The 22078-nt window shown below is 49.7% G+C and overlaps 1 long non-coding RNA gene across 3 annotated transcripts in view; it reads left to right on the top strand.

The window, feature by feature from the left end:
- LOC135455643 (uncharacterized) overlaps positions 1 to 17715 on the top strand; it is a 40409-nt gene extending 22694 nt beyond the window's left edge. The window contains exons 3-7 of one of the 3 annotated variants that reach the window (XR_010442364.1): positions 5575 to 5797; positions 9964 to 10097; positions 10685 to 11037; positions 11117 to 11243; positions 17579 to 17715. This is a non-coding gene — a long non-coding RNA (uncharacterized LOC135455643). Of the gene's footprint in view, positions 1 to 5574; positions 5798 to 9963; positions 10098 to 10684; positions 11038 to 11116; positions 11244 to 11466; positions 11719 to 17578 lie in introns of those variants that run through there. The other 2 variants (XR_010442362.1, XR_010442363.1) reach the window with 2 other exon arrangements.
- The last annotated feature ends 4363 nt before the right edge of the window (positions 17716 to 22078 follow it).

The following is a 22078-nucleotide window of genomic DNA, read 5'->3' as shown; positions in this document are numbered from 1 at the left end:
TATTGAAATTTGAAATTTTTGCTTCAGCCAGACAAACCCAAACTCTCAAACTCATCCCACCAGCATGGTTGGAGCTACTGGCAGTTTCCAGGTTAGCTTCTATGGCTTGAATAACCCATGCTCCCAGGGTATCCCAGTACCTCTAGTCCTTGGTTTGACATCCTTCCCAGAGTGCTGGGAGGCAGGACAGTGCCCCTGCCCTGCTGCCAGCGGGGTGTGCCCTCAGTGGGCAGGGCTGCAGCTCAAAGCTGCAATGCTCAGCATCACCCGAGCGCAGCGCTGCGGTGCAGGAGCTGCTTTGGGGCAGGAGGACAACACTGCCTGGGGAGGCAGGACCTCGCACTGGGGCGACAGGCAATGGCAGTGAAACAAGCAGCTGCCCTTGAAATACCAGTGGGTTAATACTGTTCCCCAGTGACATCTGTCCTTTGGCTTCTGCTAAAATGAAACTGGTTGAGATTTTCCTTTCTTTTAAGCTGAACGGTTAAAGGAAAAATTTCTTTGTCGGGATTGTTTTGGAGAATTTAAAGAAGTGGCATTTTTGCATGCTGAATGTTGATATTTTGTCATAGGTCTTCATATTTTGTCCATTAAAAAGAGTTCCCAAGCCCTCCACCTTTGTGCCAGGTGATGCTTTGGTCCTTGAACCAGTTGTAGCAACTGGAGCAGAACCTGGGTCCCTGCGGTGGGCTGCACCCACAGAGGAACCTTGAATTGTGTTCATGGCTGAGGGGCAGCAGTTCCAGATTTTTCACCACCTGCCATGATAAATCTCCTTCCCTCCCTCCCCTTGCACCTTCAAGAAGTTGTTCCTTTTATTTGCGAAGTAGAAAAGTGATTTTTAAAAGGTGAAAGAGTATTTCTGCGTTTGATAGCATGATTAGCTGGGCTCAGAATATTGTTATGGCTTATCTCACTCTTCTGTGGTAACTCAGAAAAACAATAAATGTCTTCTTACAGCAGACTGACATTCAGTATTGAAATTGGTCTCCTAATCTTTATGTGATTGCTTTCTCTGTGATAGAAATATTGCCTCTTGTAGGGTATTTATTGTCTAGTTCTTTCCAAAGTATTGACTTTATGTAACCGTTTGATATACATCAAATCCCTTAGAGATTTAATAAACTCTTCTGGTCAGTCTTCTGTTGTAAACACATTGAGATTTATGGTCATCTTAGTGGAAAGCCCTTTTTCGCTGAAATTCTCTGCTTCCAGATATCAAAAGATACGAATGGGAGCATAGATCAGTGCGGGGATCTGCGCTCGCAGCTGCTGCACGCTGCTCAGGAGCTGTGGGTGGCTGGAGTGAAGTGTGTGTGTCAGGTGATGGAGCAGCTGCCAGGGCTGGGCTGGGGGCACCAGGACCCTCCTGTGCTCGCTGGGGCCGGGGCTGCAGGGCCCGGAGAGCCAGCTGGGCTCATCTGTCCCCGACACAGCTGGCCTCCAGGAGCATTCCTGTGGAACAGCAACAGGAAAGGAAAGATCTGCTGTTACTCAATTATGCATAAAGTCAATGTATTGGTGCTGTGCTGCAGCACTTGGAATTGAGAGAAATGGAAAACTGGGAAAAGAAACATACAAGCTTCATGAGCAGCCACATGTGTGTCATTTCCTTGCCAGGTTCCTCGTGCTTTCCCACCCTCTGACTTCTTGGAGCTATTAGTTCTTATTCTGAAACCAGACCATATGAAACTTTAAAAATGTCCTTTGCTTTGGGATTGGCGAGGGGAGGAACACACTTGTTTTTAAGAAACTTTTCTCCATACAGGAATAAGCTTTCCAGGGACAGCCTTCAAGAAATCCAGCCGAGCTCTTCAAATTCACTCATTAAATGCAAATACTCTCTTTTTCATCTTACATTAACCTCCCTTTAATGGTGTGAAAATGTCTTTTCATTTCACAGCTCAGCATTAAAAGACTATATAGTGAGAGGTTTCTGAAGTGTTATAAATCAATAGCAGCTAGAGAGCAGAGCAGGTTCCTGCTTTGCTTGCAGTGGGGAGGAGCTGCTGTTCCTATAATGTCCAAATCAATCCCCTTAGGCTGGCTGTGCATCCAAACCCTGCCCCTACCAGCTGCTGGAAGCTGGGGTCTGGGGTCTGGCTCTAGAAAGGAAGTTCTGGATTGAGGCTTTCCTCTTATTGTGGTGAGATGAATTTCAGTTTCCCCTCTGATGGTGCAACTTAATGGGCAAATGCCATTTGCAGACGCCTCTCCACAGGCTTTGCATTTCCTGTTGTTGTGGTGGTGGTGGTGGTGTTCCTGCCCTTCAGCTCTTCTCCCGGGCAAGAGTGAGAGGCAGCAGTGAAGATAAAATGTTTTTCCTCACCTGCCTGTCACAGAAGGTGCCTGTCTTGCTTCTCTGGCTGCTTCATGACTTGGGGACAGGTAATTAGTTGGGGCAGTGGTGAAACCTCAGATAAATGGTGTGATTCCATGGCTTCTCTGCTGATGGGAACACTTAATGGGAAATTTACTGGGAATGATAAAGTGATGTATTTAAACAAGCTAAAAAGAGAATCTGGGTGATGTTTTGAGGCAGCATGACAACCACAGCTCTCTGGCAGCTGACTATTTCCACTCTGCAAACCTAAACCTAGAACTGAGGGCTGGTGTGCACATCCCTGTGCCCAGGGCTGGACCCGGCCCTTGTCCTTGTCCCTCATTTGTGTGTGGTATTGCACCAGGCTGGAATCTCCCTCAGAGCAAATACTGGGAACAACTCCCAGGGTGCTGCCAGCCACCCAGCTTGCTCCTTGGCACATCAGGTTGTTGCCATTGGAGCAGCAAGCAGAGCATTCATGTGGAGCTGAAACCTTGCAGTGTTATTTCATCTCCATTATTTTTCCCTCCTGATCTATTGAGATATAACCACTTTCAAAGACAGGGACAGATTATGGTCACGGAGATGGCTTAGCTGGGACACTGCTAGTCATTTTTCCTTGCTGATATTTTATTAATATATGTTATTAACCTTGATTCTCCTTCCCCACGGTGCTTTATCATCTGAACTAATTAATTATTCTTGCAAGATGTACAGGGAAGGGATGGGCATGTAAAGGAGATGCATCTCCAGGTGGCCACAGTGGTACCTGCAGTGAGGGGTGTTGCCAGCTGAGGAGGAGACCTGGCACATAGCAAACAGAACCTGGATGCATGCACCTGTAGATTGGCTGAATTTGTCCCTTTTAGCTGGCACAAACACTGAGGGAGATGATACCTAAGGAATAACAAAGCTGGTTTTCGGCTTTTTGATGAACATGAGATAGCCAGGAAGAGTAAACAGTTTCTTTGGTTGGTGGCTCGCAGCCAGCGCGGTGTCAGGATGTGCAGCGCTGACCAGGCCCCCCAGATCCCCCTGCTGTCCCCAGGCTGCTGTGGGTGGTGCTCAGCCCAGCCCAGCCAGGAGGGCCCGGCAGGATGGAACAGGGCTGTGGCGCAGGGTCCCCTCTCCCTGCCCTCGCACCGCGGTGTGCCAGGGCTCCAGCCCCAGGCGCTCACCAGCAGCTCTGTGCTCCCAACAGCTGCTTTTAACACCATTCCTCCTTTTCTTTCAATGACCTCCACCCCCCTTTCTTGTTTTACTCTTTCCTTCTCTCCCACCTCCCTGCTCCAGGGCTGACATTTGCTAATAGCGGCGCATTGGTAGAGAAGCATTGGAAGTCTGAATGAAACTGGGTGCCTGCTATAGCCTGGCAGAGTAAATGTAATCCTGTTAGCAAGATGAAAATACCATATGCCAGGGAGAGATGGAAGGAGATCAGAAAGGATGACTGTGCTTGCAGAGGGCAAAAGAAAATACGTACACAAATTCATTCAAAACAAAATAAAAATTGACTGGATTTGTAAACAATCTTAATGTCCTGAAAATGGCTCATCTGATTCATCCTACCCAGAGATCTCATTGCACTGAGTGACCTCTGTGTTCCCAGCCTGGGTTTATGCTCTTTATCTGCAGGGTCCCTGGTGCTGGTGAGAAATGACACTTCCAAAACGATGCATTTGCTCCTGAGCCACTGCAGGGCTGTGGAACGGAGGGGAGTCCTCTGTCCCACAGTCTGAGGGGCTGTTTGTCCATTCTCGCTGGAAATTCAGAACCTCCAAATGCTGAAGGGGAGAGGAGGTTCCAGGGAGATCTTCCCGCAGCTTTTGAAGCTACTTTATATTTAACAACAAAGTCTTCACTGGCGGAAGCCAGTGCTGTCAGATCTGCCCACGGTGTCCGCGCATGCAGCGCAGTGAGGGCTGGAGCCAGGCACTGCCCTGGGCTGGGGACAGTGGGGACAGTGGGGACAGTGGCCATCCCCCTCCTAGGGCCCGTGGGCACCCACGTGCTGCCACAGACCGGTGTGGCTGGGAGAGGGAGTGGGAGCATATTGTCCTTGATGCCAGGAGAGATCTGAAATCCAAATGTTGTTTCAGGGAGAGCATCTCTGAGAGCAGCCTACAGCGTTTTACAGGCATTTGAGTGTTCTTCCCTTTGAACTAAGCTGCAATTTGTCTTTGTAGATGTCTCTAATACATTAATACAAATGGTGTAGTAGTGGAAATGCATTATAATACTGCACAGTGTTGCTCTTAGTAATTCTCCTCCTTCAGCAAGCGAACACTTCCTCGCTCATTTGTATTCATTGTTTTGATGCTTAACTTGAAAAATGTATATTATACAACAGGCTGAAACCCATGACGAATAAAAGGAAAGAACCCAAGGGGATAATAAGCATCTCAGCACTGCTGTGATGTCTCCTGCTGCTAACATCAAAGCAACCCAAGGCATCACTGCTGTGTGCAGAGGACAGGGAGTTCCATGGAGCTCCATCTCGCCATGGGGATGGGGAGCCCAGGGAGCAGCAGCAGGGCCAGCACTGCGGGGCTGGTCCCTCCGGTCCTGCTGTCCCTGCGGCTGGGTCACAGCCCTGCAGCCCCCGTGCCCTCAGCAGGGACAGCTCGTGCTGGGCTTGTCCCGTGCAGCAGCCCCCGTGCCCCGGTGCCCCTCAGCCCGGCTGCCTGCTCTGGGCGGTCTCAGACTCTCCATGGAGTCTCTGATGTGTGACGGGAGGTTTGGGTTATTCCATACATTGTTATCTCCAGTAGCCTCGTCCACATCTTGCCTTGTAATTCAGACCATAGAATCCTGGATTTAGTTTGGGGGGTTTACTGTCATGGATTTTTACCCTGCGAGTGTACCTGTAAAGCCATTGATATTCAAATAACTTCACTAAATAAGCAACTGTGCCAGAGTAGTTATTTATTACTATTTATGATGAGACTTATCTAACTGATTTCTCCAACACATTTCTCCAGAGGAAATTAGATACATTGCTTAGTTAAAGCTGTGCCAAGGAGGAAATGTTTCTATAAATACTTACCAACTCATCTGGAGAGATGATAAGTGCTGGTGTGTCCTTCACAATGTCATGTTAGTTGCTGAGTCTGGTTTAAAATTCAGTTGTTTATGTTCCTGGGAGAAAAAAACCCCGATGGTTCTAAAGTGAGGAACAAAGTATATGCAGAAAATCAGTCCTGAACTCTGAAACCTTGAATCTAAGGGCTTTTTTTTTTCTTTTCTATTAGATTCAGTAGGGAATAAATTGCCAGCCAGGCTAACATAGTGTGCTTGCTTACCTGGCACTGGAGGACAAAGTGACACATGGTGGCAGCCAGGGTGTGTGTGCCACAGTGCAGTGATGGAGCAGTGTCTGTGCCCAGCCCTGGCATGCCCTGTGTCCTGCGTCCTGTGTCCCACTCAGCAGGAGGAGGCACCGTCCTGCCCACGACTGCAGCACCCTGACAACAGGCGAGTACGAAACTGCACTTCAATTACACTGAAAATTGTTACGAGAAAGGAAGTTTAGTTGTGAATCAGGCTGAGGCACTGTATGAAATACATTCAGATAAGAAAAAGAGTTACCTAAATCTCAGATTTTGCCAGTTACAAAACCTCTTGTGGTTTTCAGCAGGCCTGGGAAATGGAAACAGACAGCAAATAATGAAAAACATTCCTATAGGCTTCTACCCATGGATTGCAGGAGGGATGCAGGGAAATTGCATCCTGGTTTACATGAAATAATGCACAAAGAGCTGGAATGGATGAGTGAGATTGGGGTCCACCCTCAGCATTCCTCCATAAGCACACAGAAGCTCTCATTTCCAGTGCCAGCCCTTGTTCAAGGTGACTCTTCAGTTCTGCTGCTGCTTCAGCCGCAGAAGTGACCCAGGGGCCCCCAGTGATTTATTTGTGATAACTGACCATTCAGAAATAGCTGTGGGTGCCAGCAGCTCCCCAGTGCCCGCGGGGGATGCTGGTGCCCCTGCACGTCCCCTTGTTCCCCTTGGCCCATGCCTTGATTTATTTATTTCTTTGAGTACCTTTCCTCCTGATTTTTAAAAGCTCAAATATGGACACTGTTTTGCTGCTAGCTCTGAGGTAATGGGGTTTTTTGCCAGTTAGCTTGTTATACAATCTCAAATGTCAAGAAATTCATCTACCAGGCTGTCTCTGCCTTAATAGCTCTATTACCAGCTCTAGCTAGTTTCAGAATAAACTCTAAAACTATGGCTAAACACACACATTGCATCTAGCTGCAGCAGTTAAACAAGCTAATTCCCTCTCTTGCCTGGAAAATTGTTCACTCAACAGCTCTTTGGACCTGTCAGGTTATTTTTAGCCACAATTAAGACACCAACATACAATGTCATAGCACCCCTTCTGTTAACTGATGTGCCAGTACTTTTTTATTCAGTAAACTATTAAAAGTTTTAAATTTTTAGTATTTAAAGCCTTGAAGGAGAAAGCCCCCTAGTATTGGTGCCTGATGACATTTAGTCAATGAATTAAGAAAAAAAGAACGGTGACGGTTCTGACTGTCTCCCAGCTCTTGCTAGCACTAAATTACAGAATTAATAGGCTTTTAGAAGAGACTGACACACAGTTACTGTGGTAAAGACAATTAAAAGTGGAAAGCCACTTTTCTCACCACATTTAATTTTAACTGGAGACTTTGAGACTCAATAAATCTTTTTCTTATTTCATTCTCACATTTTCCACAGGTATTCAAGTTTTTAAGGAAAGTTCCTGCTATAAACAACATAATTTTTTCTTTCTTTGAATCTTTTGCTATTGTCTTTTTTTCCATTCCTCAATAAGGAGTTGAGGTGCTTTCCCATCACCAGCATTCTACTTTCTTTAGAATTGCTGTTACTAAGATGTGGCTCAGGTTTTATGAAAATACAGTGGGGCAGGAGTCTCAGTCCCATCTGGGATTTCTCTGGCAAATCTAGCTGTCAGGAAAAAAAAGCAGACAAAGGCACTTGTCTGCAGGAATATCTCAGGGCAGTGGGACCAGGGTGTAGAAGAGGGTTTTTTTAAGAAAACAACAACATCATGAAAATGCAAATTTTTATGACAGTTTTGGAAACAGACTCAGAAAATCTTTCTATTCCAAGAGCTTGGGCTTAATTAGCCTTTCCTTAAGATAATGGTATGAAATAGAAATGTCAATTTTGTTTAAAAACAGTTTCCTAAGAAACACTTCTTAAAGTAGTTGCAGAGAATGGATTTATCCAGGCCCAGTGGCTGTTCAGAGGATGCTGCAATGATTCAGCATTTCCCCATGCAATGGCTCTCCACAGGGTTTATTAGCACAGCCTGCTCCAGTGCCTCTTGGAAAGCTCTTGGCACAGCACACTGTAAGTCTCTTCACTTGCCAAAAATTGTTTTAGGCTCTTGTTCAATACCAAGTTCATGTTGTGACCTTGGGTGGAAGCACCAGCAGACACAGTGCTGCTGCTTGTACCAGTCAGTGCCTTTAGGGCAGTTTCTGCGGGGAGATGAGCCGTGGGACAGGCAATCTCCTGCTCAGGGGCACGGTGGTGCTGCTTGGTGGCGTGCAGCAATCCACGCCCTGTGAGCAGTCTGGGGGGCACAGCTCAGCGTGGCGGCTCAGTGGAGATACCCACATTCAGCAGTTTGAGCACAAGCTCATTCTGATGGCAGCTTTAGTAGAGGAACAGGATTCTGGAAGACAGGAGAGCTTTAATCCCTGCCCTGGTCCTTCTGACAGCTCTTGGCAGGACCATCATGACTTGTGGTTGTCTTCCACCTTCCCCAGCTCGCTGCCACTGCAGATCTGCCCTGAGCTGATGCAGAGAGCAGCTTCCCTTGCCATGCAGAGGCAGCAGCATTAATGTCAGGTGACATTTATACCTCCCTCCCCACTGACTTAACATCGTGTGAGTGGTTCAATGTCTCCACACAGATTGATGGAGCAAATTACCCTTGCGAAGGACCTGTGTCTCTCTGACTGTAGGGACTCGGGTGACTAATTCCAGCCTGACACTTCCCTTCCAAGGCAGCAGCATTGAGACGTGTCCTGGCCATGCCCCCGTGCTGCTTCCCAATTGACTGGTTGATGAATGGCCGGCCTTGGCGTGGCAGCAGTGCTGATGGATGCACTGCCCGGCTCTGCGGCTGTGCCTGGCCAGCATCTGGCACAGCCTGCTGCTGCCCCCTGCTCCCAGCCACCTCGCCCCTCAGAGCACCCCACGTCCCTTAGGGGGCCTGTCAGGAGCACTGGTGGCCAGGGGGTTAAAGGAGCTCCGCAGCTGGGCCCTGTGGCTCATGCTCTCCACTGGGTTATAGTCAATCCCTGTATGATGTTGTCAGTGAGGGCGAAATGAACTTGCAGTAGCTGAAAGCAAGATAGGTTAATTAAAAACCTTGATCAAAGCATCATACACCACATAAACTGTTACATCTTCTAATTATTTTTAAATGGTCTCTCAGGCAGGATGGCCAACAAGCAGTCCCTGTTCCAGGGCCTGTGAGCTGTGGAATTGTGTCATCACGTCAGATACAGTCATCACTTGCTGTCCCAACGAGAGAAGGGCACAGCCCGGGATGGTCCCCCTGTTGAGGATGACAATGAGGAACTGGTGATGAGTCCTTAGCCCTGGTGTGAGGGGTCGGGCTGGGAGCTGCACAGACCCTCCCAGCTGGGGCAGGGCCGTGCCTGGGGCGAGCCTGGCCGAGCTGGCCTTGCATCCTGGCAGTGTCTCAGCTCTGAATCCCACACCAAGGGAGGGAGTTTCAGCACCTGCTGGATGTTTTGGTTCTCACAAGCACTTTGTGCTGTAGGGTGAAATCAGAGCAGTCAGCCCAGCACCCAAAGCAGCTCTCTGTGCTTCCCAGCATACTCTCTCCTTCAGCAGGGAGCTGCCACCTGCCCCAGGCTCTGTGACAGCTCCGACCTCGGGAGGGCAGAGGGGCACAGGGCACAGCAGGGATTATCCAAGGAAGGTTTCAGTGGGAATTTTAGGTTACAAATGATAATTCTGCACTCTGTGTAGGAGAGCTGGGAGATGCAAATTCAAATCCTTCCCACCACAGCATGGTGTCCAGGCACAGGTACCATGGGTGTCAGTGCAGGGATGTGCTGTAGTGAGAACAGCAAAGGTTCTTCCAAATCCCTTCTCCTGGCATGTGAAACGGGACCAGAGTAGCATGTGCTTCCTCCTGCCCTTTGGCTTTTGTATCTTCCTGTGCTGTCAGAGGCCTGTATTTACCATACATTATACACTTAGAAAATGACAGGCCTGTAAATCTGGCTGAAGGTAGTTTTATGGTGGTGTGAATACAAATAAATAGCATTTCCAGTGCAATACTGGGACAGTCTGAGCTGTCTTGGGTGGGGTTCTGCAATTGCAAAGACTTCCTTTCTTGTGTTGATTTTGGATTTCATGCAAACATTGTTTCTATCCTATTATTTAGCCCCTGGGATAGGACTTTTGGAATACAATGGTTTCTTGTATAAAGGCCCAGGTTTGAATCCAGCAGTGTTTCTCTCCTGTCCTATGGTTTTGCTGTGAGAGGGGAAAGAAGTGCTGGAGAAAAGAGCAGCACAGGCTCACACAGCTAATGAGAGCAGGGTGTGAAAGCGTCCTGTCTTTCCTTCCCACCAGCAGGGATGGACCCCAGAGCGAGCTGCAGCGCCGAGACACGTGGGAGGTGTCGCACACGGTTTGCTCATCACCCGTTTGCTGCAGAGGCAGCTCGTCGCTTCTCCCTGCAATGAAAGAGAAGGACAAGGGCACCTCAGGTAGAGGATTTGTGTGGCCTTGGTGACCTGGGCAGGAGCAGCGGCCACCGCGCCTCTGGGGCCAGCCAGCAGGGCAGGGGAGGGCAGAGCATCCCAGCCCCCCTGGCGGCCCAGGACCTTGAGAGCACCACGAGGGGCCGGGGCCACTCCTGGTGCAGCTCTGAGCACACCCACCCCACCTGCTCAGAGCTGAACTGCGTTTGAGAGCCCAGTCCTGTGTTCTGCAGTGAGCGAGGGAGTTGTTCACAGCATCCTGCCATGAACTGGCTTCAAGAGGCCCCTTGAGCTCTCTCAATTAATTAGTTTGATGAGGAGCTGGGTTAGTTACCAAGCCCATGAGCCTCAGAAGCCAAGTTACAGAGCAGCTGTGAACTGGTTTGTGCTCCTAGGCCAGCCCAACCAAGGCTGCTCTGCATCTCCCACATGCTTCAACAGTCTCGTGCCCTTTCCCCTTTCTTTCCTATCAAATCCCATTCCCTGGGCTGCTCTCCCTCCTCCTCCAGTGCTGCAGACGACAGCTTTTCCCACTTCCAGTATGGTTCTGTGCAGCCACTCACCTCTCAGTGCCAGTGTGATCTGTGTTACAGAGACATCAAAGCACAGCATCCTCTGGGAAAAGGAGAGATAAAGAGAGAAGAAAATGTTCCAGAAGTACGGACAAGCAGGAGTTGTGTTCAGCCCCTTTTGGAACAATAATCTCCCGAAGGTGTTGGAGCGCTCCAGCAACGCGCAGCGGGAGCAGCCGGGGCTCTGTGCGCAGCGTAATCTGATCATGCTCTGTTTGGATAAGAAACACAGCTTCATGCTTTTCACTTGCTAGGAAAGAGATTTATTATGAAAATCAGCTCCCTGCCTCAGAGCACATAAAAAACAGTTGGCTTCATAACCTTGGGGGAAAAAAATAAATAAAGAAATCCCATGAGACACGCGTGAGAACTGAGTAAGTATTAAAACATATGTTGGAACATATTGATCCCTGAAAGCCTCCTGCAGCAGACATGAATCTTTTTCATTTCCAGCCCCACTGATGGTTTAATGAGGATGGTGTGTGCCACTCACCTGGATCAATAATTTTTGCACATTCCTGCCAAGCTCCCACCACAGGCCCTGTCTCAGCCCAGCAAAGAAGACCTTGCCATGTTTCAGGTGAGTGATATCAAAGCTCTGCAGGGAGCACAGCACAGCCCCGGCCAGGGATCTTATCTCAGGCTCCAAGGGCTGCCACCTTCATCAAGGGACATCCGAGGGCCTGCAGCTGACCTGGGGATCGGCATCCCTCCTGCTTGTTCTTGCCCATAGTAATGTCCCAGTGACACCTGGCTTGCTGTGAGCAGAGTGCCTGAAATGGACCCTTTTATTCCTCTTTCAGGTGCACCAGATTTTTCCTTCTTCTCCTCTTAAAGTGCATATGTAATAAATATAGCACAGGCCTAGGAGGATGAAAAGAGATGAATCACAGCTATGAAAATATTTGACTATATTTTAAGCAGGACTCCCAACAGGTACAATCATAGCCATCTACCCTGACGTGCTTCAGAGGCATCAAAAGATGGTTTTTCCACCACTGAGTTACCGTTAATTATTCTTAAAATAAAGTGCTACCATGCAGCATTAATTCAGAAGAAACTGTAAGTTCCTTGCTATTTTCTACAGCTTGTTTTCACAATGAATTAATGGGAGTTAATTTAGCAGTTCACAACAAACAGGACCACTGCAGGAATACAAACTAGGTGTTGCTTCCTGAATTCTTCCTCCCTCTTGTTAGTGCTCCTCTTTGGCTTTTATTAGGTGTAGTACAAAAGGTCTTAGTCTGGCAGAGAGTAAATTTGCTGGAAAGGCAGAAATCAGGAAAAAATACTGCATGATTTTCTCCTCCTGTGGATATTAACAGTTTGGCACAGATACATTGCTCTCTCAGTGGAAAAGAATGGTAAAAAATGGGCTCTAATTTTTTTGCAGTGTGCTAATATTAGTATCTATGAACCATGTGGTGTTGTCATGTCTGTGTAGCATGTCCTTTGTCCAAGACTGATCCCAGTTTTCTGGAGCAAGAACCATTTCATCCCACAGGTGGCACTTTGACTGTCGATCACTTTCTCTAAAAATGCAAGAGATTTTAGTCCTCACTGAGATGGAAAACTAAAATAAGCAATTTGGAAAGCATTCTGCATCTTGGAGAGGCTTTCTATAATTTATTCAAACTCAGCTTGAAATAGAGAAATGGTTTTACCCCCAGAAGCATCCAAAAATACATTGTGTCAGCAAGTGCCTTGTGTAGGAAAATCACCAAATCTTCAAAAGCTGCAGGTCGAGGTCACTGTGCTAACAAAGGGCTCCTTTACAGCTGCAGCTCCTGTGGAGGCCTGTGCAAGCCATGCTCAGCAAATGTTGGGGTCCAGCTGGTGTGTGGCCAAGAGGCTCTTCGACAGTAATGTCCCCACGGCCAGATAGGCATTTTGGGGTCCCCCTTAGCCAGTGCAGAAGCTGTAGGGATGCACAGAGGTTCCTTGGGCATTCCAGGAGAGTAGGATGCTCCTGCCTCCTGGCTCAGGCTTAGTTCTCTGTGGTGCCAGAGAAGGGAGTTAATGTTTACTGCAGCGGGCATCCGCTCTAGAAGGTCACAAGGACCAGGAGGAACGTCCCAAGCTGTGTCAGGGGAGGTTTGGACTGGACACTGGGGAATTTTCTCCACGGAAAGGGAGTCCAGCCCCGAGCAGGTTGCCCAGGGCAGTGGTGGAGTCCCATTCTTGGATAGATTTGGGAGACATGCAGGTGTGGTACCTGGGGACAGGGTTTAGTGGTGGCCTTGGTTTAGTGCTGGGGGAACAGTTCCACTTGGGGTCCTAAGTGGCTTTTCAGCCTCCTTAACTCTGATTCCATAAAGCTGTTGAAGGTGCTTCTGTCCTTCTGGGAGACCGTGAGTAGAGCAAGTTGGGGTTTCATTTCCATCAGGAGCAAATCAAGTCAGTCTGGAAATGCTGCCTGTGTGTTTTAAAGATCTGTAGCAGCAGTTGTAGAGACTGGGGGCGGGGAGAATGGCACACAGAGAAAATTTCATTCAAGCAATTAAGGAATCACCACACTTTTATGATTAACTTCTTGTTCCCAGGCTGCATGCAGAAGCTGTTAGTGGGGGCATTGCTATTCCATACCTGGCACGAACAATGGGAATATTTGTTCTGCCCAGGAGGATTACACCTTCCATTAATCTAAGTTTTATTGAAAGTTTAAATAACAGACAGACAAAATTTGATCAATTAGCAGTGTAATTCCAAGGAGATGTCATGGTGAAATTAAATCTCAAGCATTTTCAATGCAAAGAAACCTAGGAACTCCCTCCAGTTTTCTTTCTCAGTACAGTGTTTAGATTTTAATTGAAAGTTTATTCTGCTTTGTGCATCTTCTAGTAAATTTTAATTTCAGACTGTAATGAGAACAGTTTTCTATTGCAGTGTTTGTAGCATTTCTCAGATAGATCAAAGATGCCTCATAAATGAAGAAAAACAGGTTTGTGCAGGATCCACTAGCCATGGGAATCTCCAGGAGGAAAGAGGTTTATGTGGGGAAAAGGAGAGGGGATTGGTGCTGTGGTGAGGAAGGATGCATGGGGAGCCAGGTGGCTGAGGTTGTTGTGCCCACGTGCTCAGACCCTGGGGCTCACTCGGGGCTCCTGCAGGGCCCACCCGTGCCAGAGAGCCAGGGCTATTCTCCTGCTCACCCCACCCCAGACAAAAGCTGCTCCCTGAGCCCACCTTGGCACTGCTGCTCTCTGCTTCCCAGCTGCCGTGGTCCCCTTCCTGCCATCCCTCCATTGCGGCTTTCATTTCCTTACGTAATTTCTCTGTCCCCAGTGAAGTGTTATTGCCATCATTACTGCTCCACATGTCTTCCATTTTTCTTATCATAAATGTCATTCTCATACTGCAAATACCAAAAATGCCACAACCTTCCTGTGAATCTATCTCAGCGCTATCTTTGGAGACATACCTCATCTGAAAAGAAGTAATACTGAAAATAGCTGTATATTTTTGGATGTATATTTTTGTCTGGATGGATGTCAGGGATCAGCTTATCGGGCAGCTGAAGCAATGCAAATCCCCAGTCTGCACAGGTCTAGTTTGGTTTACACAATAAGAGTTTCTGGTCAAACCTGGGCCTTGGTACCCTAACAAAAAGCTTCCCAAAAGTGACAAAGACCCCAGATTTAACAGAAGATAGTGGTGAGGAAAGGTTTCTCAGCAATGGTGGAGGCGCAGAACACAGCAGCAGGACTGAGCTGCCGGGTGTGCAGCACTCGGGCTGTGGTGGCAAATCACTCTGGACTGTTCCCCTGTCAGTCACCGTCAGATGAGCAAATACTGGGAGGAACTGGTGCTTGTGAAAATTAATAGACGTGGCTGCACATTCCCAGCATCCGATTATCTGTAACTGTACCTGCCAAGCCAATCTGTTTGTGAATCCTGAGGCACCGGGCAGCTGGAACCCTGGCTGGGGCACACCAGCCCTCTGTGGCATAATCATGCCTGGGAGGTGAGGATTTGGGGTTTCTCAAGAAGTAATTTTTCTTGGTAAAAGCAGTGATTAACCTTGCTTCAGTCACGAGCAGTGGTATTTAAAACAACAACAAAAAAAAGGCAGCTGAGAGCTGCCTGCAGCTTGGCTCGGGCAGCCGCTCCTCCATATGGCGTGTGAAATGCCAGCACATGAAATTAACTCTCATAAATAAGTAATAAGGGCTGATTTGCCCAGATCTGGATGGGCTGGCTTCCTGTGGAACACAGCCCTTAACCGTCAGCATTAACCATCATTGTAGCTGCAGGTGTTGGAGGCCACAGAGTTCCGACAAAACGTGTATTCCAGGGAGAACTTGGAAGGAAAAAACCACTTTGGGAAGGGGCCAGCATTCCAGCCTCATTCCAGGATGCTCAAGGAGGAGTGCCTGTTTGTGTTTTCAGAATTGAATGTTTCAGTTTTCTGACATTTTCCACAAGTCAGGCTCGAGTGAAATTATATTTTGTTCTAACAGAGCCTTTGAAGTAACTAAATTTTCCCTCTTCCAGGGGACTCCTTGTACGGGAGTTCTTTTTCCTCTCCAGAACGTGAGAAAATTGAAATAATGAAACTTCCTCTGAAAAATCAGAAAGATTTGTCCCACATCACATATCTCATGTAATCTTTCACTGACAGTACAGGGGGTTCAGACTGAAAGCCCTATTCTTGCTAGAACAGAAGAAATTCAGTATGCAAGATGGTGGCAAGATTTTAAGTAGAACTCTAGGACTTAGAGTTGCCCATCTCTGACAAAAACAGAAATAGTCAAATTCTCACAGACCCTGGTGACTTGGGACAGCAGGTTTTCAGCTCATCTGCAAGAGGCCTTGCCAAGAGCCTGGTGTCCACTCACAGCACGCATCGGGTCAGGTACTGACCCGGCTGAAAGGGCCAAGCACCAGTGCCTGAATCCCCCTCTCCAGCAGCACCATGGGTTCCTGGAGGCCTGATCCTCAGAAACAATGGAATTCTTCTTCAGTCGCCATCAGTGAAGTGGGAGCAGTGTCACTGGGAGTTGGGGATTGATGGATGGTCCCTGAAGTGCAGCAGCACAATCTGTCAGGGCTGAGGTTAATGGGGGGAATAGAAATAGCCCGAGCCTGCACAGCTGACATCATGTGCTAAATTAGCTGAAAACCAGCTCACAGTGTACTCCTGCTCCTCTCTTCACTGTCATTGACCCCGTGCCCAGCTGCAGCACGGCACAGCCTGGCATCCACACGGAGCCTCGGGCAGCTCTAGGGGCCAGTGTGCAGGGCTGGCACTGCCCGGCTCTGCTGGGGCTGGGGCACCCCTGGGCACTGCCATGGCACAGGCACAGTGTCACCCTGCCCTCATCCCACTGGGACACCAGGCTGGGCACTGCCATGGCACAGGCACAGCGTGACCCTGCCCTCATCCCACTGGCACACCAGGCTGGGCACTGCCATGGCACTGGGCACAGTGTCACCCTGCCCTCATCCCACTGGCACACCCCCTGGGCACTGCCATGGCACCGGCACAGCGTCACCCTGCCCTCATCCCACTGGGACACCCCCTGGGCACTGCCATGGCACCGGCACAGTGTCACCCTGCCCTCATCCCACTGGGGCACCCCTGGGCACTGCCATGGCACCGGCACAGTGTCACCCTGCCCTCATCCCACTGGGGCACCCCTGGGCACTGCCATGGCACAGGCACAGCGCCGCCCTGCCCTCATCCCACTGGGACACCCCCTGGGCACTGCCATGGCACAGGCACAGCGTCGCCCTGCCCTCATCTCACTGGCACACCAGGCTGGGCACTGCCATGGCACCGGCACAGCGTCACCCTGCCCTCATCCCACTGGGACACCCCCTGGGCACTGCCATGGCACAGGCACAGCGCCGCCCTGCCCTCATCCCACTGGGGCACCCCTGGGCACTGCCATGGCACCGGCACAGTGTCACCCTGCCCTCATCCCACTGGGGCACCCCTGGGCACTGCCATGGCACCGGGCACAGTGTGACCCTGCCCTCATCCCACTGGGGCACCCCTGGGCACTGCCATGGCACCGGGCACAGTGTGACCCTGCCCTCATCCCACTGGGGCACCCCTGGGCACTGCCATGGCACCGGGCACAGCGTGACCCTGCCCTCATCCCACTGGCACACCCCCTGGGCACTGCCATGGCACAGGCACAGCGTGACCCTGCCCTCATCCCACTGGCACACCAGGCTGGGCACTGCCATGGCACAGGCACAGCGTGACCCTGCCCTCATCCCACTGGGACACCCCCTGGGCACTGCCATGGCACAGGCACAGCGTGACCCTGCCCTCATCCCACTGGGGCACCCCTGGGCACTGCCATGGCACAGGCACAGCGTGACCCTGCCCTCATTCCACTGGCACACCAGGCTGGGCACTGCCATGGCACTGGGCACAGTGTCACCCTGCCCTCATCCCACTGGCACACCCCCTGGGCACTGCCATGGCACCGGCACAGCGTCACCCTGCCCTCATCCCACTGGGACACCAGGCCGGGCTGCAGTTTGTCCTCTGGCACTCCCAGGGCACAGAGGGGCACCCCCAGAAAAGGGTAAATCCCACTCAGAATTCGTTGCCATGTGCTGAGAGTGTCCCACAGGGCACACTGACTGTGCATCCCTGTCTCTTCCCCAGGCTCTGGTACCACCGTGGCCTTCAGAACCTAGCTCACTCTCCTGCCAGCTGGGAATGCTTGAGAAATGTTCCAAATGCATTTGGTATTCCACTGCAAAGTGCCACCTGTCCTGGAGACCAAACTAACCCACAGCTGAGAAAATGGAAAACCAGGAATTTCGTTATTTAATGGCTTCAAATCCTTTACTACTTAATTCCCATTTATAGCATAAATACTGAAGAAAATCAAGGTTTTTTTAAGAGGAAAAACAGATCCTAATTTCTGTTGATGTCTTGTTCTCACCTTACAGGAAGAAAGGTACATTCAGAGGCTGCGTTTGGCTCAGGAGGCACCACTGCAATGAGAGGCTTCAGCTCTTCCCACGGGTGTGATAATTCACAGTTTAAATAAGTTTTTCCTGTCCTGAAGGTAAAATACAACACAGAAACTGCCACGAGCATTTTTTTTGGTTTGTGGTTGCAGCATGGCCTTTTCTGCCCCTTGGACATATGCCATGAATGCTTTAATCCTGGCAAGGGTTTTATCTTAAACAGATACAATGAGGGATCTGAGAAGTAGGTCAGGGGACATTAGAGGCTGTTTGATTCATTGAATTGTGTGCATAGCACGCTTTCAGGCCTGAAATGTCATTACCTGGATGCGATGAAGCTGCTGTTTTGTTTTAGAAAATAGTCAAATGGATGGTTAGGAGGAGAAAGGAGAGAGGAAGGACTGGGTTTCTGGGGACCAAACCCATTTCAAGCAGGAAGCCACCACCCCAAGCAGGTGCCTGAGCCTCGTGGTGGCAGCAGGGACCAGCAGCACCCAGAGGGGCAGGGTGGGGCTCTGGGGTGGCCGTGGGGTTACCGATGTGGGAACAGGGGAGCTGCAGCTGTCGCCTCTGCTGGCAAAACAGTGCTTGGGGACTCCTGACATCCTTTCCAAAGTATTGATGATATTTTTTCCCCCCTCACAGTGCTTTACCACTCTGTGTCTGTCCAGGGTGCAGAGTTTTCATTTCTTTTAATGGTTCTCAAGAAATTATTGAGAAATAAAAATGCATTTCAAAGTTATCTTCAAGGCTTACTGTGGTTCACATGGTTTCTTTAAATCCACAGTGCATATGCTATTTTTCAAAGCTTTACTGGTCCCCAAATGATTGTAATGGCATGTTGACTGGCTTTACTGGGGCCTTGAGAGTTTAGAAAGGAAAAAAGTAACTTAGCAAGGGAAAACGCTGTAAATATATATACAGGAAAGTTTTCAGAGTTCATCTAATCTGTCTCTAGTTTTGGTATTTCTAAACCAGGCACTGACATCAAGGTTAACAGCACTTTCCTGCTCTGGGAATGTTGCAGCAGCCAGTTGACTGGGGCTCCTTGATGCCTTAAGAAGAAAGCCCACCCATCTGACAGGGCTGGTGCAGCCCTCAAGCTGCTGAAATCACTGCCAGGAGCGAGAGCTTGGCCTCTCTGCACTTCCCTGCAACTGCTGGAGAGCCTGGGATCCTGAAATGTCCCTGTAACAGCATTAATGCAAGATGGATATAGCTCCATACCCTGGATCTGCTTAACCTGATAAATAGTTTCAGTTAATGGACAGCAAAAGGAATGATGCTCAGTAAATTTGATTTTATGAGCCTTTCACTTATTTGCTGTGCCCATTAGGTCGGAAGTTAGGTAATGGTGAGTGTCCATTAGTGCATTAGCTCAGTGATGAGGGAGCTGAGTTGGAAAAAAAGAAAATGGTGGAAGACTGCCTGAAGCCAGGTGTATTCATTAAACCTTTGCTCGTTAGTGGTGGCTGTGGTGGACACTGGAGAGGCATCGGAGTTTGGTTCAGGTGGGAGAACTGCAACCCCTGCATCCCCTTCCTGCTCCCGCAGCACTGGCTCCTTGTTTCTGCTGCCGTGGGGAGCCTGGGGCAGCCAGGGGGCTGCGGGGCAGGGATGGGGCTGCTCGTGTGCTCCTGTCCCAGGGCTGCTGGGATGGGCAGCCTGGGGCTGCTCCTTCCACTCACACACGCATCACCCAGCTTGTGACAACCACAATAGCCATTTCACTGATAACCCTTTCTTTTACTCACTTCCTTTGGATTTTTTTTCTCTGCCCAGGTAAATTAGTTTTTAAAGTCTCTTTTCCCAATTTCTTCGTTACCCTGGGATTATTTACACAGCCCACAAAAAGCTGTTTACTCTTCTGGGTAATTCAATGAACATTCACTTGCTTTGAATTAATATGCAGTGTTGTTCCAAGTGCTGGCAATTTAGTGGTAATTGGAACATCTCCTTACCCTGGAAAAAACATCCAGCCTCCCAAGTTAGTTTTCACAAGTGGCATTAATGCAGCAAGAGAGCCAAATTCCCTTGTATATGTGCTAGCAAGGAAATATGGGGCTTTGTTAGCAATTACTAGGTAAATTTTCTTTCCCTCACCTCCTGGTGGTGCTTCTCTGTAGCAGTGAGGGCTGTTCAGGTGGCTGGGGTCTGTGTCCCACCGCTGCCAGGGCTGGATGAGTGGTGCTGTGGTGATTAAGCAGTTTGCCCATGATGTGTTACAGGTGCTGGAAAAGAGTTTGGTGGGTAAAAGGGGTTTGCAGCAGTGTGTGGAGGAGCAGGCACAAAGAACCTTTTCAGCAGCAGTTTGATCTCACCTGGATGCACATCAGAGGTATGTGCTGTAAGCTATGGGTGAGCCCTGCAGAGAGCTTTGCCTGCAGGATTTGGTAGGGATGTCTGTAATTGCAGCAGCCCAGGCTCAGCTGGGGATTGAGCTCCCTCAATAGCAGCACCAGCCCTCAGCAGGCATTTCCATTTCAATCTGCTGGCTGCACTCTGGCCCCAGACAGGCCATGGCTGTGATAGAGACCTGTCTGTGAAGCTAACAGAACCTGATAGACAGAAAATGAAATCTGTTTGCTCTGCTCTGTTGTCTGCTCGCTTCCCTCATTTGGTTCTGCTTACAAGGGCTACTCAGGACGCTAACCCTTCTCCAGGGGTCTCCCCAGCAATGGAAACAGCTTTGTTAGGGACTAAGGCAGGGAAAGAGACAATAGGTTGCATTTGTTTGACACAGTTTTGAGGTCCCAGTGGGAGCACTTTGAATCTGTGCAATCCAAAGTGAGGGTTCTGTGCCTTTCAGAGCCTTTTCCTTCCCTTAAACTTTTCACCCCATGTATAACCTCCTGCCTAGGCAGGACATGAGGCTCAGCCAGAAGGGAAGACAAAATATTGTGGGGTTAGTTAAACTCCCAGGTGGGGTTTGCTGCTGGATGTGGCTGTGAGAGCAGCTCCCCTGTGGGATGACAAGTCTCAGAGCATCAGGGCCCTCCAACAGCCTCTCCTGCTCTCAAGACATTCTTTCTCTCATCACATTTACTGTAGAACTGATAAACTAATGATGAAAATATTTTTGTTGATTTTTATGCTTTGCTTTTGACCTGTGAAAATGTGTTTACAGCAGGATTTGCGTTAACACCCTGAGAATAAACAAGTGTGAATATGGCACTGATCATGCTAGCACAAAAATTAATGTTGCATATGCAACATTAAATACCACTAAAGAATTTAATTTAATTATGGAATCAGGCCTTATGGAAGCCAGCAAGCTGGCAGCCCAGAGAGGTGAAATCTTCTGGCCGTGGCATGAGCTGAGCACACAGGATCTCACTGAGAGCTGCTGCATGGGGCACACCTGCCCTGCATGGGCACACCTGCCCTGCATGGGCACACCTGGCCCTGGTGGCAGGCGACAGAGCGGGTTCCATGTGCTGCCAGCCCTGTCCTTCTCTGCATGAGCAGGGGCTGCAGTTACAGAAGGCGCCCAGTCTGGGACAATATTCAGCTTTACAAATTCTCTGGGTGGAAGTAGCTTCCGGTCACTGGAATCGGTCTGGGGACAGCGTAAACCCACAGTCTGGAGCAGAAACCCTTCAGACCCAGTTAGAAGGCCCTTGAGCTCACAGGTGCACTCCAGACTCCCTGGCACCTGCTCGTGGAGGCAGCAGAGCTCAGGGCTGCCCAAGAGCTGTCGTCCATCCCCTCGTGCCCTCCACAGCCCTCTGCCAGCCCCCGGGGGCTCGTGGCCCTGTCTGCAGCCCCGTGCTGCCGTGGCACTGGCTCTCCTGCAGCGTGGGGCCTGCCACAGCTGGCATCTCCGCTCTGGGCCTCAGCAGTGCCCACACCGCTCAGATGAGGAGGGATGCCTTCCTCCCACCCAGCACAGTCCTTGCCCCCGAGACTGCATTCACAAAGGGTGATTAATGCAGTCTTTGGGAGAGCACATTGACTGAGACATCCTATTTACAGAGAGCTTCTTAGTGGTGTCCTCAGGAGAACAGGGAGCCAGACAGCGTAGAGTGTGTTGTTAGTAATGTAAAAGGACACTGTTATTTGTATTGCACCACTGAACTCCATTATATCTTTTATTTTCCTTGTTTCCAGGACAAATGCAGTTCCCTGTGAAGCCACCACCAATTGGCACCCACTGGCAGGTCACCAGTGCAGGTTTTATGCCACAAAGGAAAGAGGCTGCTCTGAATGCCAGCAGTACCTGGCTTACAGTGCCACTGACTCAGCATGAGCCGCCTCCTCAGCTCCCACAGCTGCCCTGGTCCTCACTGGCCGCCCTGGGCACTGCCAGCAAAGCCACCTGAGCTGGCAAGGGTGGCAATGCCCAGGGACGGGGCCTCTGGCAGGACCTTACCCTCAGGCCAAGGTCTTTTTCCTCTGCCGGTTTTCAGTGGAGCTTTCCCTGCTCATCCCCTTGCCTGCTTGTTGCTAGAGCTTGTCACAAGCACAGGGGGTCTCTGC

This window comes from Zonotrichia leucophrys, chromosome 19 (assembly GCF_028769735.1).
Source record: "Zonotrichia leucophrys gambelii isolate GWCS_2022_RI chromosome 19, RI_Zleu_2.0, whole genome shotgun sequence".
Taxonomy (NCBI): Eukaryota; Metazoa; Chordata; class Aves; order Passeriformes; family Passerellidae; genus Zonotrichia; species Zonotrichia leucophrys.
The sequence above is the reverse complement of the archived record's forward strand: the minus strand, read 5'-3'. Positions and strand labels throughout refer to the sequence as shown.